Source organism: Dermacentor variabilis, chromosome 9 (assembly GCF_050947875.1).
Source record: "Dermacentor variabilis isolate Ectoservices chromosome 9, ASM5094787v1, whole genome shotgun sequence".
Lineage (NCBI taxonomy): Eukaryota > Metazoa > Arthropoda > Arachnida > Ixodida > Ixodidae > Dermacentor > Dermacentor variabilis.
This window is the reverse complement of record NC_134576.1, coordinates 48,385,305-48,401,576: the sequence shown is the minus strand read 5'-3', so window position 1 is coordinate 48,401,576 and position 16,272 is coordinate 48,385,305.

Here is a 16,272-nt window from a genome sequence, read left to right as displayed (position 1 = left end):
GAGAGCTCACTCGGCCAAGGTAGCTATAATCCATCAAACTCGAGCCAGCGCTCATCAGCAGTTATAAGGTGTACAAGTGCGCTATTTGTTTCAGGAATTTCACGCTTGCTCAGCTATGGCGCACCCCCGCGTTCGACAAGTTGGGTCTAGAAATGGCATAGAGAGACTCGTGCAGCAAGACAGAAGGCCGCCGAATCGCGTCCACCACCCGTGGCCACGGTGGGCCCACTACAAAAGGGATCGAGCACGATTGCAAGTTCAGGCCCTAGGACCCCCCAATAGTTGTATCATGACTTCATAAGTTATGCGTGTAAGCTTTATAATGCGTGATTAAATGTCGCTTGTGGATTAGGCTACTTGATTTCTATACCCTAGTTCAAATACACGCTCACCAGCCAGCACAAGGCGTTTCAAGTGCCCCACAGCGGCTGCATCCCCGATGCAGCCGATTCAGACTCTGAATGTCCAACGAGACGGAATGCCCAATCCGTCCCATGACCGGTGGGACGCAATGTCTAATCGAGAGAAAATGATTAACCAAGACAGAATGTTTAATTATAGTGAATTAAGGTGAACTAAAAAACGAATGCTTCGACATTCGAGAATAATGATTGGTAGGACTTCTTCGGGAGTTCATATAACAACTTTTGATCACACGATAATCGAGCTGCCAGTAGAACCGCTTTTGTTGTTCTTAATAGCTCTTTAAGGGCTCAAAAAGTTACTGTCATATTTACTGAATAAAATTCTGTGTATGTTTCTCCCATATGCATCGCTTTAGTGATTGAACTAACATAGTATGCCCGTATGCAAATGACTGGTGGTCCGGGTAGAAATATTACGCAACACCACCTCAGATGCTCAGAAGCCTCGATTCGTGTACTTGGTTCTTTCCTTTATGCACGCACCGAACTGATCGTGAAAAAGAAAAATAAACACGCAAACGCCGCGTTGAATAAGCATTTCTCCACCATACGCACGTGGCAAGATTTCATCCGTTACAACGCCAGTCTGAAGACGCGGCGATCGAAATATTAGATATTTCCTGTACAGCAGTCACGTCAATGTGAAGCACAGCGAATCATTAAACGGCACAACTTGATACATTTCTTAAGCGAAATTCACTGCTAGGTCGCATTAAGAGGGAGCTTTAGCTCGGGCCCGACTCCGACGCGGCCTATTAAAATACATGTAAAACGGAAAAACGCTTTCATGAGATGACCGCTGGACCGACTTTAACGAAATTCACTACATCTGCGAGAGAAAGCTAAATTCTAGTGACTTTTGGAAGCGGAGTGTCAATGTAGGGCCTGAATTTTGTTAAAATGATTTTCAAAAATTCGCAAGTCTGAAAAAGATAGATCTACGAAGTTTACAAATAGCTCTTCATCAAAAAGAGACATCGCGGTTCTATAAAAGGCATCCATTAGACCATTCAAAGCGGACAAATTTCATATGTCAATTTATATATTACCTGAATTTGTTACATTGTGTACGAGGGTTCTGGAAAAGCTGTATCTTCATAATACTAAATTTCTTGACATTCACGTGTAACATACAAGTTTTGTCCGCTTTAGATGTACTATTGGACGCAATTAATAGGATTGTGATGTCATTTTTCTTTGCTGAGTTAGAGTTGTACACTTGGCAGTTCAATTTTCTTAAAATTTTTAATATTTGCAAATTTTTTCTAACAAATTGACGACATAAATTGAAAATTCGGAACCAACAGTCACTAGAATCTAATTTTTCCTCTTAAATGAAACAAAGCTCGCCAAATTTGGTGCGGTAGTTGCCGAGAGAAACGAATTGTCATTTTACGTATATTTAGATGGGAGCGCGCGAGCTAAAGCTTCCTCTGAAGACGAAACTTTTGGAAGCTCGCACTATTACTCGAACTCGTTTCTTGCGCCATACACTTGACTGAATTTGTTGGAGTTGGTTGCATTTAAATGCGTTAAAACCTACCTGTGGCAATGAGTACGTTTCCAAGTTAGGCCATCATTTTTTCATAGTTTTTTAACTTTCAACAAGTATTTGAGATATTTAAGTTCATAAAGGGTGTTTATTGACAGTAAAGACAAAGAGGTCGACCTGAGCTAATGCGCTCTAGTCTGCTACTCTGCACTGGGGAAGAAGGAAGGGGAGTGAAAGTACTGGGATGGGTGATGATAATAAGAGAAGTGGTGTGTTTATGTATATGAGACAGTTGCCTTGCTTGAGCCACCGGTCTAGCTTGATGTCGTGCAGACGCTTCAACAGCGCTTTAGTTGCCCGCATTGAAGCTGCAGTGTCAGGCCATGGGCCGACGAAAGCGTCCTCCGACAGTCAGTGGTTGCCTGCCAACCGTGGCTAGGGAACTTTACAACGTTCTTCGCTCCGGCTTATATGCTGGACAATCGCACAATAAGTGTTCCAGCGTTTCAGGCTCCTGGCAGTGTTCACAATCAGGGCTGTTCGAGTGGCCGATGAGGTGCACATGGCGACGGGTGAAAGCAACATCCAGCCCAATCCTGTGTAGCAATAATAATAATAATAATATTTGGGGTTTTACGTGCCAAAACCACTTTCTGGTTATGAGGCACGCCGTAGTGGAGGACTCCGGAAATTTTGACCACCTGGGGTTCTTTAACGTGCACCTAAATCTAAGCACACGGGTGTTTTCGCATTTCGCCCCCATGGAAATGCGGCCGCCGTGGCCGGGATTCGATCCCGCGACCTCGTGGTCAGCAGCCGAACACCATAGCCACTGAGCAACCACGGCGGGTTCTGTGTAGCAATGAAGTTTTGCTCAGCGTAACCTTCGGGGCGAACAGAATGTACCGTCTGGACCGATCGTAATAGGCGTCTGTGGATGTTGTCATCGTGGGCTCTGTACACCTTTGTAAGGTCCTGCATGAGTGCCCTGATCATAGTGTCAGGTCGCGAGTAGGCAATCCGTACTTCATCAGAGGAGGAGAATGCCGATCTTGCCAACCAAGCCACAATCAATAGGCACCCATTGAAAAGTGATCACGCGGCCACCTAACTCGGCTCTGTGATGAAGTTCGGCGATTTCCAGCATGAGCAAGTAATATGGTCTTTTCTTTAAAAAGCGTTTGTAACGCTGATTTGGCATCGCAAAGCACCGTCTATTTATAAGGTGTCTGCGTTCTCATAAAACGGACAGCTTCCCGTATTGCCGCAAGTTCCACAACCGTAGATGTCAATTTGAGGTCTAATTGAAATAGCCGAGTACTTCCAAGTTGGTGGGATATCAAATGCTGCCGTTGTAGCAGATGGTGTGAGCGAACTTCCATAATATACTTGTACAGTCCTACTGTATAATCTAAATATACAGGGTGACAGAGTGAGCTGTTTAAAACCAATGGTAGAAACATGGGATTTCTACGTAATTCCGGGTATTTTGAAGCCTCACTAGTGCTCCCGGGAATGTGGGGGCAGTTGACCTGGAACCTTGCGGGTATGATGCTTGCGTGACATGCAATTGCTTCATTTCAAGTATACACCCTTGCAAACCAGCAATGGAAAAGATACTGCAATCCGGTAAACTGCGGCTAATAGCACGGCTCTATTGTTCACCACTCTAAAATATACCCCTAATACATGAACAGCACTTCCGCAAAGCAGTCCGAAGCCAATACAACGATTTCATCTAAGTTCTAAACTTCTAATCACGTTTTTCTGCTACAGGTGTTCTACAGTTGTAAATTAGAGAACTGGGGTATCTGTTTTGAGCGCTGAGCTGCGAATGTCAATAAACTTACTGCTTTAGGTTTTTCAAGGTGCTGATTTTCAGCAGTCTTGTTAAGAAAACTGAGGCGCTCTATCTAAACGGCCGTACTTGGTCCAGTGTCAGACTCGAGTGAGTATTGCTGCGTTAGAAAGTGTTCGAATAGAGAAGGCGGAATTGGCCCCGAAGTAATGCTGCTTTTAAGCGATATTCGCAACCATTTCATCGCCACACCGCTGCATATCTCGCAGTAAATTTGATATTTTGGACTATTGACTTCGGTAAGTAGTACCAGGATAAAATTTCTGCAACGACGCTTTCCTTCTAGATCATCGCAGGTTGTTGGGTCATATGATGTTAGCGATTGACAGCCGCGAGCGACAGTGGCGTATGTTTTTCACCAAACGGAATTCTTCTGCCAAATTTCCACTGAAATCTCTAGGTACAGAACATTTTCGTATTTCGGCCTTTCTCAAGCAAATCTTTGCGTGCTTTTTGATAAGAAGTGTTTTTTCTGTGACAACTTAAGGTATTCGCTTACGCGATTTGCCCCTCCCCCGAAATCTAGAACATCGCACTCCAAACGGCAAATGAAGGAGCACGCGAAGTGGATTCGCAAATGAATTTCAGCTTGAGGGCTTCCCACACTTACCGACTTCACTTTGACGACCGTTTATTCCTCGCATGGAAACTCACTAATGGGATTTTAAGTACGCTTCTCCTTCGCCCACCTCAAGCGATCGCTGTAGCTTTGCGTCCTTGCGTTAGCTTTCGAGCGATATTTCGAGAACGAGATCGCATTTCCATTGACGAACCTTCTTTCAATCGTAGCATGCTTGGGTTGCCGAGAAACAAATGTTGGCAGTGCTTTGAAAGACGCGTCTCTGGACTGAACTGACTTGTTCAGGTCATCATAGTGCACCGCCACAAACGAAAGTCCTTTTCGTCCGGAATGCACGAATGCACGAATGCAAGTTCTCATAGTGTAACGCTAGCAGTAACGGCAAAGAGAAAAGTGCAAGCGAGCAACACGAAACAAGGACTTAACTCGCGCGTAGCCCTGTGAATGTTGTTTAAGCCATCAGTGCACTGTTGGCCTCCATCACTGCATTTGCATCCCGGATATGGTTGTGAAGGAGCACTGTAGACATTGATTTTACTTGGGCGACTGGTTACAAACTCAAAATACGGCTATTTTGGCAACATCATGTTCGAGATGAAGCAATTCTCGTCATTATTTACATTCGAACCAAGAAGGCCACGTTTGAGAAACGGTCGCTTTACAATAACTCGACAACCACGTGCTTTATCCTAATGCACGAAATGCTGCGCTGTAACCTCGATATCCTTAATAACAAAACGCTTTTAACGCGGGACAATATTCTCAACGTTATTCAATGTTAAATCATTTCCTTTGTGATTGAAGGTAGAGCAGAACACCACACTCGAATCAGCAAAATTCACAGTGCTTGTGGTTTAGGAGCGCCACCAAGTAGTAGGAAGAACATTGTCAGGCAATACCATGACCTCCAAGCCTTTCAGTGGCCATGATAATAAAGGTGATTGTAAATATGAAGATTTCGATCATGAAGCTCATTATAAAAGGCGTCACCTTTTAATTAGGGCAGCCTATCTTCACGTTGGGATGCGGTCCTACACAGCCCCAACCTCGAAGAACAGTTATGGGCTGTCCAACGGGCCCGCGACGCGGCGGAGAGACTCGGCCTCTCTGTCCCGACGTGGGAGCGGCCCGCTGCGCGCTAGTGCGCGTCCTAAAGGACCCTAATAAAGTTTTTCATCCATCCATCCATCCTATAATAGTAATCGAGTATGCGTCAGCCAACTAGGTTTTAGTGTACCCATTGCAGTCAAACGTTCTGGCTAACTCCACTTTATTTCTGAAAAATTACCTATGCCAGTGACCGACTCATCTCTTCTCTGCTTTCTTTTCCAAAGCAAGACTCCAGTCAACTCTTCTTAGTCTGCACCACTCAACAGGTGTGGTATCATGGACATTGTTGTCAAATTCAGCCTTATTGTCAAATTCGCCTCCTTGTCAGCTCTGAGAGCTGCTACACCCTATCTGATTAGTTTGAAAACGTGAATTGAACAGTGTACTGAACGAATTATCCGGTAGCGCTTCCACCAGCCCAGTTCAAGCGAGTCGCTGAAGGTTGTGCCCGCGAGGCGTGTCGCAGGTCAATCAAATCATACCCAGAGCCCACGACAGAACAAACTCAAATGAGCTACGCTTACGCTTCGCTGCTGCTCTCACTTATCGCATCGTAACAGTTACCCGCTTTCCCTGCTAGGAATAAGTATGGGAATGCTGTCGCTTAAGGATCATTAATTTAGCTAGTTACATTGGCAACGTCAATGACGACTATCCTTGGAGCCTTCGAACATATGTGCTCAGTAATATGGCACTCTCTTCCTTTGGCGCATTAGTCAGTACGAAGAATAAAATAATAATTTTTCGAATGAATCTGCTAGTCAGGCACCCGTTTTTCTCTACCGACATGACGGGGAAGTAAGTAACGCAGCCTTGAAGCATCTGCAGTAATTTAATGATGCAATTAGTGCGAGTGTGGTAGTAATTGTAGTGCGAGTCTATTGTTGCCATCGCTAGCTGGTTATTATATTGAAAAACGACTAATAGAGTATGTGTCTTGTTGTATAGTTAAAATTTGTACTCAAATTCTGGACTACTGCACAGTGTATCAAGTTACTATATCTCTCGTTTATTATTAAATCCCAACAATGGTTTGTAAGGCCTTGCACTTCCTCTAGCAAAGACGAAATAAACATAAAATTCAACGTGGTTGTCAACACCTCATATCGAAACGCGAATGCCCTTCATGCTTCCCGTCCCAGAACAGTGGTTTAATTTTGCCATAACCAAGTATGGCTTTTAGTTTTTTGAAGAATACTCTTCTCCGAATATGTCTTAGCACCCATCTACCTCAGACCCAATAAAGCACTTAGGCGCGTTGGCTGCTTAAAGTGAACGTTTATTACCTACTGGACCTAAAATTCCAACCTCCGCCTCTAGACACGACTCTTGTCTGCAGTGTAAAGAGTCTTCTTGATAATGCTTTCGTTGTCTTGAACTCACAATTAGGAAAAAAGGAACGAAGCTCCACTTATACAATGTCATTTAATGTGCTTCTCAGCTGCGTCTAATGTTCGAATCTTTAATTTCATGGTATTTTTAGGAGCACCACCCTGCAGAATGCGTCGCGTTTCTGCACATATTTGTGAGCTTGCAATTCTGCCTCTCAATAAGATGTGCGAAAATTAAAAAAAAAACGTTTATTAACTATAAACTATAACCACTTGGATATTACGTCCTTTTGTGCTGGTACAAACACGTTTCAACATAGCTTTCCCTCATGCCATTACATCTTTTCCGTAAGTATTGGCCTGTGCCACTTGATATGTTTTCAGCTGTTTCTGAAAATTCTAACTGCTGTGAATATTTTTTTTATTTTGTTGCCTTGTTCATTACCCGCTCCTGCTCCAACCCTGTGGCTGACTGTAATGTGTTAAAAGAAATTTAAAAAATTGACAAATTTAGAATGTTCTTCTCCACAAACATCGCTTTGCAGAACGCCTTACCAGCTTGCATAACAATCGAGATTTCTTCTCAACTGCAAATGTTTAAACAGTCCTCTTACGGATTCTCTTGTAACAACATTTAGACGAAAAGACGATGGTTGTCACAATGTTCATAGCTGAATGGCAGTTCAGGGCGTTTTCATCTTGTGGCAGTTCAGTAGCTGGCGCCAAGATAAATTAAACGTGAAGAAGCCGGCCTTTGCATGCACTTCGAGGCAGAACGGTATCAAAGGAGGTTTTTGCTTATTTCCAATGCAGGATCGACGCCATACTTTACGTCGAGGCTAAGCCTAAGCCGTCTGGAATCCGAACAGACGTCACTTCCTTGTCCCATCAACATGGCCTCCAAAGAACCCGTCTCCGTCGTCTGGTTCCACGTGGCAGACGTCAGGCTGAACTTGTCTAGTGGCTTACCTCAAAGCATGGACAGTCATCGGAAACCAAAGAAAGTTTACGCATTGGTGGCTCCCGAGCCTCCACCGACCAAAGTGCTGGGAGCGACCGTTGGACTAGTGGACGGTGCTCACTGGAAGCAACCACCGTGGATCGGCAGGGCATTTTTTTCGCTGCTCAGTGATCCACCCGCTTTGCTTCTTAATCGGCTGGATCGTTCCGACACCGGAAGTTACGTGTGCAACGTTTCGTACAACGGTGACAACGTAACCGACGCAGGTGTGACGATAACGCAGGCTATCGTGGATCTTTTTATAGCAGGTGAGTAACTTCTTCAGTTCACTGGATTTCAAATGCGTGAATAAGCAATCTTTGTGTTTCTAAACAAAACATGTATACAATGGACAAAAAGTAAACAGCGGCTACGTGCCTCATTTTCATATTCGCTGCTCTCAACAATACTCTTTGGCCATAAACGTAATGACAACTCGGCCTCACGCATTCATCAGACCTTCTGTTAAATTTTGCGCCTCATATATATATATATATATATATATATATATATATATATATATATATATATATATATATATATATATATATGTGTGTGTGTGTGTGTGTGTGTGTGTGTGTGTGTGTGTGTGTGTGTGTGTGTGTGTGTGTGTGTGTGTGCGTGGGCGTGCGCGTGCGCGTGCGCGCGTGTGTGTGTGTGTGTGTGTGTGCGTGCGCGTGCGCGTGCGTGCGTGTGTGTGTGTGTGTGTGTGTGTGTGTGTGTGTGTGTGTGTGTGTGTGTGTGTGTGTGTGTGTGTGTGTGTGTGTGTGTGTGTGTGTGTGTGTGTGTGTGCGGCGATTATATTCTCCCGCCACAAAAAATGCGAAAGCACTTCCGCCTCATCTCCGTGACGTTACCCATTGCAGTTTATCTATAACCAGTCTGACGTATCAAGAACACGTCGGTATCGTTTCAAAGTCAATTAGTTTATTTGCCATTTCGTAGTTCTTGTCAGTGATCTGAAGTGTTCGGTAGTTCTGGCTCACGCAGTCCCGTTGAGGCAACTTGAAAGTGATGGCATGAATTAGAAATGGCTTAAGTATGTTAGAAATTTAAGGTGAGTCGTGACGAAGGCAGAGAGATCTAGATTTACATTCGCGGATTCGTCACAAAACAAAACGAAAATTCGCGATGAAGGCACAGCGCTGTGCGTTGACGAGGTTGTATGGGCACGACGTTACAGTAATGACGTGACCAAATAGGCAAGTGACATTGTTTTCGGGTATTTCAATGCGTACATCCTTAACTTGCGGTCCATCTGGTGGGAGCTCCACGCTTTAATCTCGCAATCGTGATCGTTTATGTGTAGTGGGCGCGGATGAGCATGCCTGTCTTTTGCTGCCCAAGCTTATTCACGCCATTTGCGGAGCCTGCGTGCAGATTTCGGGGACACCATAGTCGCACAACCGTGGAATTTCGGCTACGCATTACACGCTTGTAAGCCTTATGAATCATGATGTTTGAATTCGATGAATTATGCCATCTATGGCAGAGAGAGCATTCGAACACGACCAATCCCGCTCGATTATGCAGACGTGCCGCAGAGCTACGCTTGACTGAACGGTGAGTAAGACACTAAATTTAGCTTCGATTGCGTCATGCGTGGCGCCAGAACAACGCCATCTGTGCAGGCGGCACACAAATGATAGAGTAATTGATTCTTTCCTCCACAGAACGATATAAAATAAGGGCCGTGGGTAGTAGGGCCGCAAAGATATAAGTGGTGTTAGGGTTACGTGTATTCCTTACATTTTGTTACATGCAGTTTTTGCCGACCGAAAGGAAAAACCTTTCACGTCGATATAGAGAAGCTGCGTCCTAATGCAATCTTTGCTCGGGCACCTGTTAATCCAGTCTTCCAAAATTTCGTTTCTAGTCGTCTTATAACTCAGAAATTCCAAATAAGTATGTTATTCCACATTTATAAAGTAAGTAAGAGGCTTTGCTGTAACGAGGGTGGAAGACCTGAAACAACACGTGCCTGTTCGTTCTACAAGACCACGACGCGCACTTCAGTCATCAAGATATGCAATAAATTAGCCAAATAATTCTACTAATTTTGAGCGAACTTCCGTTTCAGTATATGGATAGTGTAGAACATTGTCACTTGGAAGACCAGCAAGTAGAAAGCTATGTCACCAGATGGAGGCCAGTACATAGGTACAAAAGCGCTTCATCGTCCTCAGTGCGGCGGCCGCTAACTACGTTCGCTAATTTCGCGCGGCAATATTTCTAGTGATTTACGAATGACTGCACACTTCCGGGTCAGAAGTTCTGCAACCTTACTTAATAGTAGCCATCAACCGCATTAACTTACGAAAATTGCTTTCGGCAATCCATGTGCTGCCCCGCTCAACAGAGTGTTGCTTTGGTCAAGGATTTGCGAGGTGCTTAAACATTTACATGAACATAACTACAAAATACTGTTTCCTCTGGCGCGTCTTCATTTCATAGAGAGTTTTAGCGTACTGCTACGGGCTCTTCAACAACTATTGCTGTCTCCGACAGCTTTGTACCTACGAAGAGCGAGCCAGGTGCATCAGTGATGTGGTTGCAGCGGCGCCAGATGGGCGAAGCGGAAGCCGTTTACTAAAGCTCCCTAATGTAAAAAGTGTTGCTCTTTGTAGGAGTCTACCGGAAACGAAGGTAGGGACAAGATTTTTTTCTCGTTATTTCTTCATTTTGGTCCTGTTGCGCATACTGAATCCACGCGTCGAAGCCAGCCAAGAAATCTACGCTCATAATTAATACCATTTCACACTCTATGAATACATATTGGCTCTTGAGCTTCAGTGCATTTGGAAGGCTCCTTATTAGCAGTGACTTTCTGCGAGTCCTCAACACTCATTTCCAGCCAAATACAGCGTTATCTGTGCCTTTAATCCCTATTACAATTTCATCAAGTTGGCCGGATTTTAAACGCGCGATGTTCGGATGATGGTCTCGTCGCCACGAACGCTCCAGTCACCGAGTAACCCTGATCCGTAAACCCACGTGACCTAGGCGTATGGGGGCTTTGAAGTCAGAATGGCAGTAGATCCCTCGATGCTGTAATCGCTTTAACAGTTCCGCGACAAATGTTCTAAACAAATTAAACTTATAATTATAAACATAGTACGCTTATACCTTATCAGATCACTACAGACCTGTAACATATGCAGTATTTCTTCTCGTGCGTCTATGCAAACTACGTTCTTAATTTTATTTAATACTTACGTGCTTTCTTGCACGTCTGTTATCGCATATATTAATACGGATAAGAATGCCCGCACTATTAAAGACATTTAAAACTAATAATTACTAGCGCCTTCATTAAGTAGGCGGAAACTATTTAACGATAGCCGTTAAACATCTGGTGCCGAGGCATATATCGATCATAATTAGTTAAAATCCTACCAATTATTCACCTCCAACGTTTCATAAGCCGCGAGCATGTGAGTTTGCTTATTCATATTTCTTTATTTTCGGAGCAGCTAGGACAATAATACTTAAAACTGCGTACACCGCGAAGGACGACGATTAAGAGAGACGGCACACACTACGCCTCTCTGGGCTCTCCTTTTTCGCGGTGTACTATCGTGAGAAATGTGAGCGGGGAACTCGCCAACGCGTGGCATGTAGCCTCGAAACCGAGTTCAGGTGCGTCCTCACTTGCGTAAATAAGCGCGTGCAAGGCGGCGAGCTTATTTCGGCAGCGCTTGTGTTGTAGTCTTCTTGTCTCGTGTCCCGTCTAAGTTTTGCGCTGTTAACACAGGGACGGAAACCTATCGAGCCCAAGCTGCTATTCTAGAGAATTCTTGCCGTGAAAGCGTCTTGCCGCGAAAGCGCGTTTTTAAGCGTGCCACCTTGCGCGCGCTTACATTCGCAAGTGAGGACGTACCTTTAGAGCGATACACGGATGGCGCTGTCGAAAACAGAGAAGAAAGAGGGGCGCTCTTCCTAAAACTGTTGGCACTCCCACGGCGCCTGCTTTTTTTTCGAGAACGGCAGCTGACGGTATTTCATTGGCAGTCGACAGCCGATAGTATGATTATGTGTCGCAGTTGCTTACAGCGAGAAATGTTTTCTTTCATGCTTTTTGTGTCTTTGAGCGCAGCTCTTAGGCGCCCGTTCCTGCGTTTAGCGTAAGGTGCTTTCATATATATACACCCCAATAGGACCTCGGGTAGACCTTATGAAGCGCATCGTGACACGTGTTACAGGCAGACGGACAGATTTCCCAGGAAAGTAGCTCTAGAATGCTGACACATCGAAACAGTCACACTATTGGGCACGCTTCGGTGCACGAAGTTACCAGTAACCGCAATATCAAATAGCGGGATCAAATGTGCGCTGGCGATGTGAAGTCCCGCACTTTGTAAAAAGAGACGCACGGTGGGAGTGCCAATGGTTATTAGAATAGCGTCCTCCTTTCCACTTTGTTTCCTACGGTGGTCACTGCGTATCGCCCTTAGCAGGGTTCGAAGCTATCTGACACGCGCTCCTGTGTTCCCGCTCGTATTCCTAGCGATAGCACGTGGCTTTAGTTATGAATAACCAACTAGCCCAAGCCTCCACCCTTGGTAGCCACAAGAAATACGTTCAACTCGTCAAATCAATTAGCCGGAAGTGAAAATAAAAAGATAAAAAAACATTCAGCCATTCCACCCTGTGAAGGTGGTTCAGCAGTGACGCTGCTATGGTGGTATAAATTATGCTGGTATAGTTTTTTTTTCGTTATGTAACTGTACATATAATTACGTACGCGTCGTTTGTGTGAACTGCAAAGAAACACACACCCATTCGTTGTCTCTTTTTCTCTTTATTTTATCTTCATCTGGTCATGCAAGAGATAACTACGTCACGCCCTACGTCATACATATGCATAACTGCAGCCGAAGGGCCTTCACAATGTCGCTCTAAAGACGCAAGTGTTGTCGACGCAGCTTCGACGGGGCGCCGTTTAGACGCAGGTGGCTGTTAAACCAAGCCTCGATGCGAGCGATGATGTGCGTTGACCGAGGCGCTGTCCAAAGGAGTGCGCCAAACAAAACACGTTTGTTTGTAACTTGCAATTGATCATACTTCCTAGCTAATTAGCTGAATGAAACTTGGAAGCACTAGAGCTTTATTCTAGCGGACAAACATTGGAACTGTCCGTTTCCCTCCCGTACAAGATCACGTATTGAGGGCAGAGGGGAATTCCATAATATTTACAATTTCACTGTGAACAACGCAATTATGAAAAGTAAATAAAGCTTGGCGTAATAGTTGAGTCGTCTTAGCGGCAAATTGTTACATAAGTTGTTTCAGGATAGTTTCAATAAAACAAGCGTTAGAACCATTTCCTGTGAGCACACTTCCTCCGTAGTTGCCCATGTATTCACAGCAGACGGGAATGCTGTAACGTCTACAACTTCAGTGTGAAAAGAAAACTATTTATGGCAAGTAAATAAAACCCGGCGTAATGATAGAGTCCTCTTAGCGGGCACTTTCACTATAATGTCTTCCAAGATACCGACATCAGATTTAGAGCTACAAAGCATTCTTGAGAAAATTGGCTTTACCGGAAGGCTTTTTCTTTTCACCGCCATGATTTCTCCGGACGGTAGCCGTAGACGGCTTCGCTGTAAAAATTCTTCGCGTCTTTCACAGCAGCGCGAATGTATTGTCGAACTCATCGAGAGAAAACTAATTCTGCAAAGTTAAGACGGAATTAATTTTCCCCGAAGCCACCTACAGAGGAAGAAATTAATTTTAAAAAACAGTTAATAGGCTCTATTGTCTTTGTTCTTTTCATACAATGACGCTCGTTCAACTGCGAGCATCCCTCGCAGGGGCGTCTGCGTCAGCAGGCGTTTGGTGTGTTGCGACACCATGTACCCGAGCACACGAGGGTTGGACGCTCTCGCGTCTAACCGTGCGCGGAGTTGCCGTGTCCGGGGAAAAGGGGATCCTGGAGGTTGAGCCAATGCCGGCTGTTTGGACCTTTACGGCCCCTCGGCGGCCGCAACACACCCCTTTTGCCTCGGCTTCACGTAGGCGGCACCCGCGGACTGACCCACCCGGGGGAAATCGGTAGTTGCCTTTTCCTGTCTCTCTCTCCGTCCAGCCTTCGTCTTTCTCTCACTTTTCATCTTTCCTGTCTTCTCCTAGCTTCCGCTTACTTCCAATTTTTCTAGGCAGCAAGGGTTAGCGTTGTGTGAATAGCCAACCTAGGTTATTTCATGTTTGGTTAAAGTGGAAATATACAGCTGGCGTCTGCAGGCCGTGTTTAATAGGCCCCGCAGCGTCCCCTTGTAGGACTGTGCGGTGTGTGGCTGGAGTTACTGCCAAAATTACAATCTCTTATGGCTACTTCCTTTCCCCCACTACCTGATCGCTCCCTGAGGAGGGGGCGCACCGATCATGTCTTAGAGTTTTTTGCCCGTCAAAAAGAAACTTTCCCTCGCTTCTATGTAGTCCAATCCGAACAACCAGACAAACCCGTGCGAACAATCTCACCATTCATCATGTCTATGTCTCTCACCCAAGTTTTTGGTACAGGTTACAAAGCATCCAGAATGGCAAGCGGTAATCTCCTCTTGGAGCTCCGCAACCACACGCAATATGAAAAGCTACCCAATCTTGTATCATTTGGCGACGCCAAAGTAACAGTAACTGCGCATCGTACTATGAATACCACCCGTGGCGTAGTCTCCGATGGTGATCTCTTGGAGCTGACTGAAGCAGAACTCCTGGAGGGCTTCAGTGATCAGAACGTCATCAATGTTAAACGAATAAGATGAGGCGTGACAATAAGGAAATACAGACCAAACACCTGATACTTACTTTTGGCACAAGTGTTCTTCCCGAGTCCACCGAGGCCGGGTATATCAAGCTTCATGTTCGGCCATGCATCCCTAATGCCCTGCGATGCTTCAAATGCCAGTGTTTCGGTCACAGTTCGCTGAGCTACCGAGGCCGCTAAACCTGGGCGAAATGCAGTGCTCATGAGCACACCTCTGAAACTTGTGTAAACTCTTTGCACTGTGTAAACTCTGATGGGAAGCATGCTGTATACTCGCAGTCGTGCCCATCTTGGAAGAAAGAAAAGGAAATAGTCACAATTAAAGCAAAAGGAAAACATAAGTTTCAAAGAGGCACGCATGCGGATATCCTTCTGCCAAAGAACATCTTTGCCGATGTGGCGCGTCAGGGGGGAAGCGCCACAACGGTCTCCGGCGGCTGTCCGACCCACACCCAGTGAGGCGGCAGTGACGCCATTCGCCCCCAACCTCGGCGGCTGCAGCTAGTGCTGCTACGCCAACCCTGCAAATGGGGCCATCGACCCCGAAGGTGGGCGCAGTCGAGGATGCCCCAACACCCAGGGCCGATACACTGCAACATCAAGCAGACTCACTTGGGGAGCACTTTGAGAGCGTGTCAAGATCAAACCATTACTCGCAATCCTTTTTTGAAATATAAACAAGTAGAAGAATGCAAGCCAATCATAAGAAAATGTCGACAGAATGAACCATACAACTGTCCCTTTAGTATTGCCGAGTTGAGAACTGCCTTTGGCGCACGCAAGAGCTCTGCACCAGGATCTGACAGAATCATGTATTAAATGCTCAAAAACTTACACAATGATACGCAAGTTACACTACTCACAATTTTCAACTCCATTTGGGCTGCAGGATACCTTCTAACTGCATGGAAAGAAGCCATTGTGGTCCCTGTTTTGAAACAAGGCAAAGATCCTTCCTCAGTGGCAAGTTACCGCCCGATAGCCCTCACAAGTTGCCTTGTAAGTTATTTGAAAAAATCCTTACAAAACTCGGTGACTCATTCATTTCCTTGAACAGAGCAAAATGCTTGATCCCTATCAGTGTGGCTTCAGAGAAGGGCGCTCCACAACTGATCATCTTGTACATATTGAAGGAAATATCCAGGACGCATTTATGCATAAACAGTTCTTATCGATATTTCTCGATGTGGAAAAGGCGTATGACACAACGTGGTGATACGGTATCTTGCGAGACTTATCGGAAATGGGCATTCGTGGAAATATGTTAAATATACTAGAAAGCTATTTGTCCAAACGCACCTTCCGCGTTAAAATCGGCAATGTATTCTCGCGACGTTTTATACAACAAACTAGTGTACCTTCAGGAGGTGTGCTTAGCTGCACGCTCTTCATTGTGAAAACGAACACCCTTCGTGCTTTATTACCGCCAGCCATTTTCTATACTGTTTACGTAGACGACATACAGATAGGTTTGAAATCCTGCAACCTTACACTATGTGAGAGGCAAGTACAACAGAGCTTGAACAAAGTGTCCAAATGGGCAGACGAAAACGGATTTAAAGTGAACCCCAGCAAGAGTTCTTGCGTGCTTTTCACGCAAAACAAAGGGCTCATTACAGATCCCAGTATCGAAATGTATGGTCAGCGAATACCTGTGAACAAAGAATACAAGTTCTTAGGCATCATACTTGATTCTAAACTAACTTT